Source organism: Phyllobates terribilis, unplaced genomic scaffold (genome assembly GCF_046119375.1).
Source record: "Phyllobates terribilis strain yellow unplaced genomic scaffold, ASM4611937v1 Scaffold_1__5_contigs__length_1240528914, whole genome shotgun sequence".
Taxonomy (NCBI): Eukaryota; Metazoa; Chordata; class Amphibia; order Anura; family Dendrobatidae; genus Phyllobates; species Phyllobates terribilis.
In genome coordinates, this window is record NW_027362761.1 from 1,090,503,002 (window position 1) to 1,090,515,438 (window position 12,437).

Below are 12,437 nucleotides of genomic sequence, written 5' to 3' on the forward strand. Positions count from 1 at the left end.
TCATTGGGGAGGATCCTGACATGCACCCTTCACCCTACAGCGCTCCGGGATGTGCCTGAATTTCCTTCAGTAAAATGTACTGAAGTGACTATCATGTCTGTCCCTGTTCTTGCTCTGACCTGGCTCGGTCTCGCCTGTGCTGCATTCCCCGTCATACACTGCCCTGAGGCCTAGCTCCACCTGTGGTAAGCTATACCATCGAGCTGCCTTATCAACGGCCTCAGTGGACTGCGCAGCGCTGGTGATCCTCACCAGAAGCCACAGGTGGCATCACGAACTCTATCTTAAAATTAACAAATATCCACCCTTTTTAAGGAGCGACCCCAGGGTACGGGCCCCGGAGCCGACCACCGCGACATCCCTAAAGGCCAGGCTAAAGGCCCGGGTACCGAGTCATCCCCATTCCCCTGGGCAAGTCACAGACACAGAGAGGAACACAGCTCAGAGTTGAGCAGAGAGCGTGCTGACGCTCAGAGAGCAGCATGCTGGCTGCTGTGCTTAGGCGAGTCAAGGGCTACAGCATGTGTGAGGGCCTTGAGTGTGGCCAAAGGCGAGAGGAGAAGGAAGAAGTAGTGAGGGGGCAGAGGAGCATACCAGGCTCACCCCGATATATATATATCGGACACCGGGTCCGCGTCTACCGGGACCCTTTATACCCAATAGGAACCACCGGAACCCCTGGAGGACTACAGGTCCCAGGTTCACCAAACGCTGATTACAGTACCAGGGCTAGGAGTCACGGAGGTCCCAGCATCCAGGGAGAGTGATCTCCAAAGAGAAGGCCTTACCACCAGGTCAGCAGGTGCAAAGAGAGACAGTAACCAAGCTAGACCTAGCTCCAGGAAGGTCAGAAGCTTAGAGAATAAAGCAACGGATCAGGAGGCCCTATACCCGCTGACTGGGGAGAGTACAAAAGTGTTCCCTTCGCCTGGAGTACCCTGGACCGTGCCTGCAACATCACCAGTAAAGGTACTGAAGCTTACTCCCGTGTGAGTGTCCTTCTTTCCTCCAGGACCATCCTGCCGTCTCTCTCCCCTGGTCCACCACCATTACACCCCACGCTGCCCTGGAGCAACCTCTACCTGTGGAGAGCCACACCATCCCTGCTGCCGTAACACCACCTCCAGAGGACTGCTCCACAGCGGCGGCTCCCTCTAGCCGCAATCCACAGGTGGCGTCACGAACACTTTCTTAAATCCCCTATAAAGTACTGACCGCCCTGGGTCACGGACCGGGCCAGCTACCGTGATATCCCCCAGCAACCAGAGGCCCGGCTGCCGAGTACCCCACGGCCCAGGGGACGCATCAGCCTTGGCGTCACGAACAGGATTCCATGCCCGTTGCCACCGGGTACTGTGCGCCTTAAGAGACTGTAATACTCACTGTGGCAAAGTTTTCCCGCCATTCCCGAGATTTCTCGCCATTGTCCGCCATCTTCCTGTTGCCGCGCGGGAAGAAGAGGGGCGTAACCGCAGTAATCGGAGGGGTGTAACCGCTGGAAGCGCACGAAGCCCAAGACACGCCCCGCCACTGATGTCGAACCAGGAAGCGTCAGGTCCTGGAATGAACCCAGAGGGCGCTCTGACGTCATACGTGAGCGACGCAAGGTCCTGGAAGAAGACCGTCGCCCGCGGAGCTGCGGCCTACCTGATAAGAAGTGAAGAAGGTAGGCTCCGGTTCACTAGGGGAGCGCAACCATGGCCGACGACCAGCAAGCCGCCGGAGCACCGGTTAACGCTCCAGATGCCCAACCTGCGCCCGGCGCTGCACAGGCCGGAGCGGCCGCTCCACCAGCATGGGTCGTGACCACGTTAATACCCATGGCCCTGCCGTATATCCCTGGAGCGAAATTGTTATGATCTGCAACATAAACTAGGGAAAGAAGGGGAGAGCTGTCTCTACAGTAAGACTAAGCTGAGTCCCTATGTTGTAGCGGGCAACCTGTTCCTAGTGACCAGACCCGCCTGCGTCCTCAGCTAGTCTGAACGGAGACCTATAGAAAAAGGGAGGGGTACCAAAAAGAACTAAGGACTGTGACAAAAATGGGACACCTCCTAACAGAAGTTGTTGCAGTGCAAAAGTAAAACTGACAAAAGTACTAGAGGTCCAGAGGACCAAGCAAACTAGAGATAGATAGGCGCAAAAGCACCTGGCTAGAGAGACAGTCAAAACAACACTGAAGTCCAGCAAGGCCAGAAGGGCGTAGCTGGAATATATAGGAAGATGGTCACGTGACCGCAAAACACAAGATAGAAACAGAAACAAACAGGAGGGTTCTAACAGTACCCCCTCTTTTCGGAGGATCCTCCGAATCCTCCAGGCCCAGGCCTATCCGGAAATGTCTTGTGGAAAGCTCTGACAAGTCTAGGGGCAGAGACATCATCTGCCTTTACCCAGGAGTTATCCTCGGGACTGAAACCTTTCCAAGCGACGAGATACTGCAATCTCCCTCTATGCTCTCTGGAATTCAGGATACGAGAAATTTCATATTCGCCGTCTTCCACCACCGGAGGAACTGTGACAATGGCCTCCCTATCAGATACATCAGCCTTTTTTAACAAGGAAACATGAAACACAGGATTAATCTTTCAGGAGGAGGGAACCTCCAACCTAACAGAAGACTGGTTAACCTTAAATGGCCCCACAAACTTCGGACCCAATTTTTTAGAGGGAATCCTCAACCGCAGATTCTTTGAGGACAACCAAACCTTGTCACCCACAGTAAACAAAACCTCTTTGCGTTTCCTGTTAAAATACTTCTTGGACTTTTTGTTAACCGCTTGAAGGTTACAACGTACATTAGTCCAAACTCTCTCCAAATCACCGGAAAAATTCTCCTCCACCGGCACCGCCGACCCCAATTTGGAGAACGAACCAAAAGACGGATGTCTCCCAGTACAAAAAAAAAGGAGAACACCCAGCAGAGGAGGATGTATGGTTGTTAAGAGCAAATTCTGCGAGTGGCAGAAACTCAGACCACCCCTCTTGATTGTCTGCCACAAAACAACGCAAAAACGGTTCAGCATCCTGGTTCTTTCTTTCAGTCTGTCCATTAGACTCAGGATGATAACCAGACGAAAATGACAAATGGACTCCCAACCTGTCACAAAATGCACGCCAAAAGCGAGCCACAAACTGAGGTCCCCTATCAGAAACAATGTCGGTGGGAACGCCATGGAGCCTGACAATTTCCTTAACAAACGCCTTAGCGAGTGTCTTAGCGCAGGGTAGCTTAATGAATGGAACCAAATGACACATCTTGCTAAAACGGTCCACGACCACCCAGATTACAGTGAAACCCTCGGATACAGGAAGGTCAGTAATAAAATCCATTGCCAGATGCGTCCAAGGCGCACTAGGAACCTCCAGAGGGTAAAGCAACCCCGCAGCAGGGGTATGTGAAGCCTTAGACTTAGCGCACACCGTACATTGACACACCCACTTGATGACTTCCTTCGCCACCCAGGCCACCAAAAACTGCGACTGATAAGTCTCTTAGTCTCAGAAATTCCTGGATGACCTGCCAACCGAGACTCATGATACTCCACAAACAAATCTCTCCTAAAGGTTCTAGGCACAAACAACCTCCCATGAGGAGTGTTAGATGGGGCATTCTCTTGGGCTTTCAGAATCCCATCTTCCAAAACAGAGTCCAGTGCTGCTACCACAACTCCTTCCTGTAAAATGCTCTCCTCCTCCTCGGTACCAACCATGGGAGAAAAGCTGTGAGATAAAGCATCGGCTTTAACATTCTTAGTACCAGGGATATAGGTAACAGAAAAATTAAACCGAGGAAAAAAAAGTGCCCACCTAGCTTTATGGGCATTCAAGCGTTTGGCAGCATCCAGATAGATCAAACTCTTATGATCTGTGAAAACCTGAATGGGAAATTTAGCACCTTCAAAGAAATGATGCCAATGTTCAAACGCGAGTTTAATAGCCAGCAATTCCCGATTACCAACATCGTAATTAAGTTCGGTTTCTGAAAATTTTTTTGAAAAAAAAGCACAGGGATGTACTCCATCCTTGTTCTCCTGAGACAAAACTACACCGACCCCCACCGAAGAAGCATCAACCTCGACCAAAAAAGGCTTGGTCTCATCAGGATGCATAAGGATTGAGGCAGAACTGAACCTCTCCTTGAGATATACAAAAGCTTCAATGGCCTCCGTAGTCCACTGGACCGTATTCGCACCTTTCCTAGTGAGATCGGTCAGCGGCTTAACAATTATAGAAAAATTCTGAATTTCCTGTAATAATTGGCGAAACCCAAAAATCTCTGTATCGATTTCAAACCAATAGGCCTAGGCCATTCCTGCACAGCCTGAACCTTCACCGGGTCCATCTGAAAGCCCTCGCTGGAGATAATGTAGCCCAAAAAACTAATTCTCTGCACAGCGAACTCACATTTCTCCAGCTTAGCAAAAAGTGAATTATCACTCAATAACTGCAACACCTCACGTACGCTCTGCCAATGGGACTCCAGATCTGGTGAATAAATCAGAATGTCATCCAAATGTACAAACACATTCTTACCAATCAAAGGTCTCAGGATGTCATTAATAAGGTTCTGAAAAAACGCGGGTGCATTGGTAAGACCAAAAGGCATCACCAGATTCTCAAAATGACCTACCGGAGTGTTAAAAGCCATTTTCCATTCATCACCCTCCTTCATTCGTAACAAATTGTATGTCCCCCGGAGATCAATTTTAGAGAACCACTTGGACCCCACTAACTGGTTAAACAAGTCAGGAATTAACGGCAATGGGTAGGAATTGCGTACGGTAATCTTATTAATTTCACGAAAGTCCAGACATGGACGTAAACCGCCGTCCTTTTTTTTAACAAAGAAAAATCCAACGGCCACAGGCAACTTAGAAGGTCTAATGTGACCAGCAGCCAAGCTCGTCTGTATGTATTCCTCCAAGGCCTTTCTTTCAGGAATAGTCAGATTAAATAAGCGACTCTTGGGAAGAGTAGCTCCAGGAACAAACTCAATGGTGCAATCACAGTCCCTATGAGGAGGTAAAACTTGCGACTCCTCCTCTGAAAAAACCTTCCAAAAATCCTGAATAGGTACAGGTAATTCCCCTTTTTCCACAGCCGCAATGCGACCATTACAACATTTATCATAGCACTTAGGACTCCAAGACTTAATCTCATTAGTAGACCAGTCCAGTAAAGGATTGTGCAGTTTTAACCAAGGCAAACCTAAAACGACTGGAGAGGGTAAATTATTTAATACCACCAAATTCAAATTCTCTTGGTGAATGCCATTAATAGTGAAGGGAAATGCAGCAACATTGTGAGTAATACATTTCAAAGGAGTGTTATCAATTGCAATCACAGAAATAGGTGATGACGAAGGTTTGGATTCCAATTTAAGTTTTTCCAAAAACCCCTTATCAATCACATTAAGTGTTGAACCACAATCCACAAATACCTGAAATTCAATCAAATCTTCCTACAATGAGGTACTCCCTGAAAGAAATACTCCCTTAGAGCTCAAACAAGCAATACGGGCGTAACTGACCTTTTTTTTTCTTTACTTAAACGAAGCTCACAGTTCTTAATCAAATGGTCAGGTTTACCACAATAAAAACACAATCCCTTGGAAAACCTGCTGTCTCTTTCCTGAGAGCGGAGTGACATCGCCTCAACCTCCATCGGTTCTCCGCCATCCAAGCAGACCCTCTGGGGACTAGGAGCTGCCATTGCAGGAATTTTTTCATCAGTAACCCTGGCACGCAGTCTCCTGTCCACACGTATAGCTAATTGCATGGCTTCTTGCAAGGTCTCAGGTGCAGGAAAGGCAATCAGCAGATCCTTAATCCTTTCACTTAGACCAGCAAGAAAAAAACATTTTAACGCCGAATCATTCCATTTCACTTCTGAGTACCACCTTCTGAAGTGTGTACAATAATTTTCAACATCACCTGACCCCTGATTCAAACGCCTCAGTTCTGTCTCAGCAGATGAGACTCGATCAGGATCGTCATACAATAGCCCTATAGCAGAAAAAAAATCCTCCACTGACCTAAAACAAGGATCATTAGGTTGGAGAGAAAAGGCCCACCCCTGTGGTTCCTTGCGCAAAAGTGACATGATAAACCCAATGCGCTGTGATTCATTCCCAGAGGACCTTGGTCTCAAATGAAAATATAATAAACAAGCATTTTTAATGGAAAAAAAATCTTGTTGTTTACCATAAAAAATATCAGGGAACCCTACCTTGGGTTTGACAAAATGCGCTCCAGAGCAGCTACTCACGTGTTGCCGGAGCTCGGACACCTCCAGAGACAATCCCTGCAGGCGTTGAGCCAAATCTTGAACAGAAACCATACTGATCCCCGGATTTCTTTCCTTAAAGTTTTTTTTGTTTGGGCTGGACTTACTGTTATGATCTTCAACATAAACTAGGGAAAAAAGGGGAGAGCTGTCCCTACAGTAAGACTAAGCTGAGTCCCTAAGTTGTAGAGGGCAACCTGTTCCTAGTGAACAGACCCGCCTGCGTCCTCGGCTAGTCTGAATGGAGACCTATAGAAAAAGGGAGGGGTCCCTAAAAGAACTAAGCACTGGGACAAAAATGGGACACCTCCTAACAGAAGTTATTGCAGAGCAAAAGAAAAACTGACAAAAGTACTAGAGGTCCAGAGGACCAAGCAAACTAGAGATAGATAGGCACAAAAGCACCTGGCTAGAGAGACAGTCAAAACAACACTGAAGTCCAGCAAGGCCAGAAGGGCGTAGCTGGAATATATAGGAAGATGGTCACGTGACTGCAAAACACAAGATAGAAACAAAAACAAACAGAAGGGTTCTAACAGAAATGGCTTCCCCAGTATAATGGAAAACCGGACACCCTGTCCGGATTCAAGAGGAAAATATGCGGTGTGCTAGACATGTATTCTATGACCGGTAAACAGAGAGCTGCTGTTGTGCTGGGACAATTGACTCGTGCCGCAGAGCGGGAAATTGAAACCTAGCCAGCCACAGACTAGGAATCAGTATTCATCATCTTTAAGAGACTGCAAACTGTGTTTGAAAACGGCACTGAGACAGACCTCCGGATGAGGTTCTACCACTGTGTCCAGAAACCTGAGGACAGTGTCCGGGACTATGCCTGGCGCTTACAGGAAGCCCTGCAGGCCCTGAAACAGGTTCGTCCCTTAAGGACGAGGCTATAAAGGGTCTGCAGCCCCTGGAAACATCAGATACTGCTATCCAGCGTTCCCAGGGTGGGGCCACCCCAGTGCCCGCAGCACCCACTGCTCCTTCACTAACGGTGGAAACAAAGATGCAAACAGTGCCACCTAGCGAGCTGGACAGCCTGCGCTATGAAGTGCGCCAGTTAAGTGAAACCCTGGCCACTGTCCTCAGCACCCTGTAGCTACAGGAGGAGCCCGAGCCGGAAGGACGGATACTACTCGCCGACAGCCCTGAGGATGTCCCCTGGATGAGAAGAAGAAGGAGGACAATGCCACCCCGTAGGAGGACAACTCCACCCCAGAGGAGGACAACGCCACCCCATGGGAGGACCAACGACCAACGTCGCCCTCCAGGAGAATTCATCTGCTACCGCTGCCAGAAGGCAGGCCACACAGCGCGGAACTGTCCTTTAAACAAGCAAACCATTGGGCCAAGGGCCGACACCCAGGAGTAAATCAAGCAGGCCCATCAAACTGGTACCATCGGTTCGTGGGAGGAAGACCTTTCCTGTCCATTGTGCTGGATGGCATCGCGACACCTGCCCTGCTGGACACTGGATCTCAGGAAACCATCATGCCTGATGTCCTCTACAAAAGGTTCTGGTCCTTAGACGAACTCCAGCCGCCAGCCCCGAACCTCTCCGTGTATGCCTCTAACGGCCTTTCTCTTAACCTAGTAGGGGTTAAGAATGTGACAGTGAAGGTGGGGAGAGTGGAACTAAAGGACCAAGGGCTGATTGTAGTGGAGTTTAATCCTGGTGATACAGACTTGTATATTATACTTGGTACGAATATTGTCGGTAACTGTTTGGGAGAAGTGTTGTTTTTGCTCCAACAGATTGCTGACACCGCCAAACCAGGGCAGAGGAGGGTGCTCCAGAAAGAGATCCGAGCCCTTATGTACAAGCAACAGGTAAAGCTATCAGGTGGTGAAATTGGTAATGTACGGTTCACAGACACGATACCCATTATGATTCCCCCGATGAGTGAAATGCTGATTTGGTGTAGAGCAGCAATAGGTCTCAAAGGACAGAACTATCAGGCAGTAGTGGAGCCCATTAGTTCGGAGCACAGACCTACACTCTTAACTGCCAGAGGGGTGGTTGATGTACGCAATGGGAGGGTACCCGTACGACTCCTAAATTATGGGGAGGATGAAGTTAAATTACCAAGATATACCACTGTCGCCAGGTTGTATACTGTGGATAACAACGATAACAACGCCATACACACAGTGGAATCCTTGACCCCACCAGATACAGTGGTGGACAATGACTCCGAAGCTCAGTTGGAGGATTGGTGTCAACAGCTCCATGTTGGGACTGACGCCACTCCAGTCCATAAAAAACAAGGTGTATACAGGGTGGTCCAGGAATACGAGCAGGTATTCAGCAAACACCCACTTGATTTCGGGAGGATTAAAGGGGTACAACACTATATACCCACAGATGACCATCCACCCATCAAAGAACGTTACAGGCCAATCCCACCAGCACACTACCAGAAAGCGAAGGAAATGTTGCATGACATGAGGAACGCAGGGGTAATAAGAGATAGCTGTAGCCCGTGTGCAGCTCCCCTGGTCCTGGTCAGGAAAAAGGATGGAAGCATGAGGATGTGTGTAGATTACAGACAGGTAAATCGCATTACACATAAAGATGCATACCCTTTGCCCCGTATAGAGGAATCCCTGGCTGCATTAAAGCCTGCAAATTACTTCTCTACCCTTGACCTCACTAGTGGGTACTGCCAAGTAGCAGTTGTTGAGGAGGACCGGGAGAAGACAGCCTTCACTACCCCGATGGGACTCTGCGAGTTGAACAGTATGCCGTTCGGACTCTGCAATGCCCCTGGAACGTTCCAGAGATTGATGGAGTGCTGTTTGGGACACCGTAACTTCGATACCGTGCTGCTATACCTGGATGACGTGATAGTGTACTCCAAGACGTATGAGGACCATTTGAAGCACTTGGTGGAAGTATTTGAAGCATTGTACCGGTATGGGATGAAATTGAAGCCTTCCAAGTGCCACCTGCTCAAACGGAAGGTTCAGTACCTGGGGCACATCCTCAGTCCAGAAGGAGTAGCACCAGACCCGGAGAAGGTCACTGCCATCCAGAAATGGCCGGAGCCGAAGAATCTCAAGGAGGTACGTCAGTTCCTGGGACTGGTTGGGTATTACCGGAGGTTTGTAAAGGACTACACCAAGAAGGCAGCACCTTTGCAAGATCTCCTGGTAATACCGTCCAACAGAGGCAAGAACCCCCCCTTCCAGTGGGGTAAAGAGCAGGCTGAGTCCTTTGCAGTGATGAAAGAGATCCTGACTGGTGAAGAAATCCTGACCTACCCTGACTACAGCTAACCATTCCTGCTGTACACTGATGCCAGCAATGAGGGACTAGGAGCTGTGTTAAGCCAGAAGCAGTATGGCAAAGAGAAGGTGATTGCCTATGCCAGCAGGAAGCTCCGCCCTACCGAGAGGAATCCAGAAAACTATAGCTCCTTCAAGTTGGAGCTCCTGCCCTTGGTCTGGGCCATCACTGAACGATTCAAGCACTACTTGGCCTCCAGTAAGTTCACGGCTTACACTGACAACAACCCCTTGACACATCTAGAGACAGCTAAGTTGGGAGCCATGGAAGACCGTTGGATAGCCCGTCTGTTAAACTATCAGTTCACCATCAAGTACAGGGCAGGCCACAAGCCTCACCAGTCGGACACTGAAGAAGAAATGGATGACCTGCAGGAGATTGAGCTACCTGCCTTCCATAGAAATGGGATGGTCCACGAGCAGCGCACCTCCAGGAGGTATCGTGGTAACACACTAAACCCTTTACCTCACCACAGTTGGAAGGAGACCCAGGACAGCGACCCGGTTGTCAGCCGTATCATAGAACTGATAACCCAGGAAGGTTCCTCCCTGGAGAAGGACGCGTCTCCACAAGCCAAGCAACTGTGGAATGAGAGAAGCCGGCTGTTCATCTATAGAGAGAAACTGTGCCGAAAGTATGTTAACCCCAGGACCCATGAGATGGTATGGCAGATCGTAGTGCCCAGGACAGACATCCAGATGGTATTGGAGGTCTACCACGATCAAGCATTGCACTTTGGCTGGAAAAAGCTGGAAACTCTCCTGAAGAGTCGGTTTTACTGGGTTGGAATGCGAAGCTCCATAGAGAGGTGGTGCTGGGATTTTGGACCCTGTAGTCTCAGAAGAAACGACTACAGCAGCCAGAAGGCACCCCTGCAGTCCATCAAGACAACCCAGCCCCTGGAGATCGTTGCCCTGGATCACGTCAATTTGTCACCCAGCAGGTCAGGCTACTCGTATGCCCTGACCATGGTGGATTACTACTCCTGGTTCCTGGTGGTAGCCCCCATCAAGGATCTGATGGCAGAAACAGCAGCAAGGACGTTTCAAGCATACTTCTGCAGGCCCCATGGATACCCGGATAAAGTGCTGATGGATCAAGGCCCTGCCTTTGAAGCCGAGCTGTTCAAAGAGTTTTGCCATCTGTACAGGTGTAAGAAGATCCAGACTACACCGTACCACCCCCAAACCAATGGGTTATGTGAAAAGATGAATAACATAGTCATCGACCTGTTGAAGACCTTACCTCTAGAGGAAAGAAACCAGTGGCCAGACAAACTACCTGACCTGGTAGATCTGTACAATCACATACCTGTGAGTTCCACCAATTGTACTCCAGCGTGCCTCATGAGAGCAAGACACGGAAAGTTGCCCATGGACCTGGAGCTTGGAGTGGTAGAGCCGGAAGCAGATATGTCCACTGAAGACTGGGATGCGACTCGACAGGAGCAGTAGAAGAGAGTACAGGCCTGTGTCGAAAACAGTCTAAGTAGGGTGAGAGATAAACAGGAAGCACAGTACAACAAGAGTGCACCAGCCAAACCCTTGACACCTGGAGAAGTTGTGTTGAAACGAAAGAGAAGAAGCCACAAACTTGACGACCAGTGGGAAAGGGAACCTTACACTGTGTTGAATTCCAGGTTCGACAATAGGAAAACCTGTCTAATTAGCAAAGACGGAGGAAGAACAACTTCAACGGCATCAAGAGACCATCTGAAGTTGTGCCCAAGTCCGCTGAAGCCCCAGGAGGAAGTGCCTCTCACCGTACCGGAGGAGCCTAAAGAAGAAGTACTCCATACTGTCATAGGAGATTTCCCGGCAGATTGGCCTCAACTGGATGGAGCGGTAATAATACCTGTGTTACACTTCTACCAACAGCCAGAAGACCCTCCATTGCAAGTAGAACCTGTAAGTGCCCCAGAAGAGCCTGCTCAGGAAGAATCCCCGGAAGAAGGATTACCGGTAGAAGCAGAGCCAGAATGCCCAGGAAGCAGTGTACTTGCCAGTCCCGTAGAGAGGTTAAGGCAGTCTTGCAGTCCACCAACCCATAGAGCGGGAAATTACACAACCATCCACACTACACGCATCTCCGTACTACGTAGGTCATCACGTAGCAGAAAAGGCCAGACCCCTGTCAGGTATAGGGAGTAAATAGAGAAATACTTGCAGTATAAATAGTTACCCAGTAGGATATTGCATTATGTTTATTGTATAAACTGAAATATATGTGTTTATTTGGTTACCCATAAGGGTATATATAAAGGACTCAGTGGCTGAGGACTGTGAGCAGCCCAAAAACTGTCATGTACATAGTTGCGCTCCCTGGAGTGCCCCTTATTAGACCACGGAACAAAAACCCATTTGGCGTGGCCGAAGACGTGGTCCAGCACCTGGATCACCCATGCCCTGTAGCCACGCCCAGAGCCTACGTTGAGGGTATTCAGGCGGGTCCCTCATGTTCTTTCTTCGGTGAAATGGACACCAAGTTACGGGACTGACTGTAACTTTATTGTTATTTATAGTTGTAATTATTGTATTATAATGTCACCTGTAACGTTCAAGGAAAGTGCCTCCCATAAAGGGAAGAAATGTTATTGTTTAAACCTGTTTGAGAAAAATGCTTCAGTCCAGAAGTACTGAGTTTTACTAGCCGGGAATGTGGAACCCTGCTGCACATTGGTGCCACAGAACCCAGAAAGGTGCATGGATGGACTTGTCCACAAGAGGCCCTCACACATTCACGCACCTCCACCTTACCACCTCAGACCAGCAGAGGGAGCCCGTTAGGGATATATATAGCGAGGGTGGAGCTAGGCAGCTCAGTTTAGTGTTCAGACACAGAGAGGAACACAGCTCAG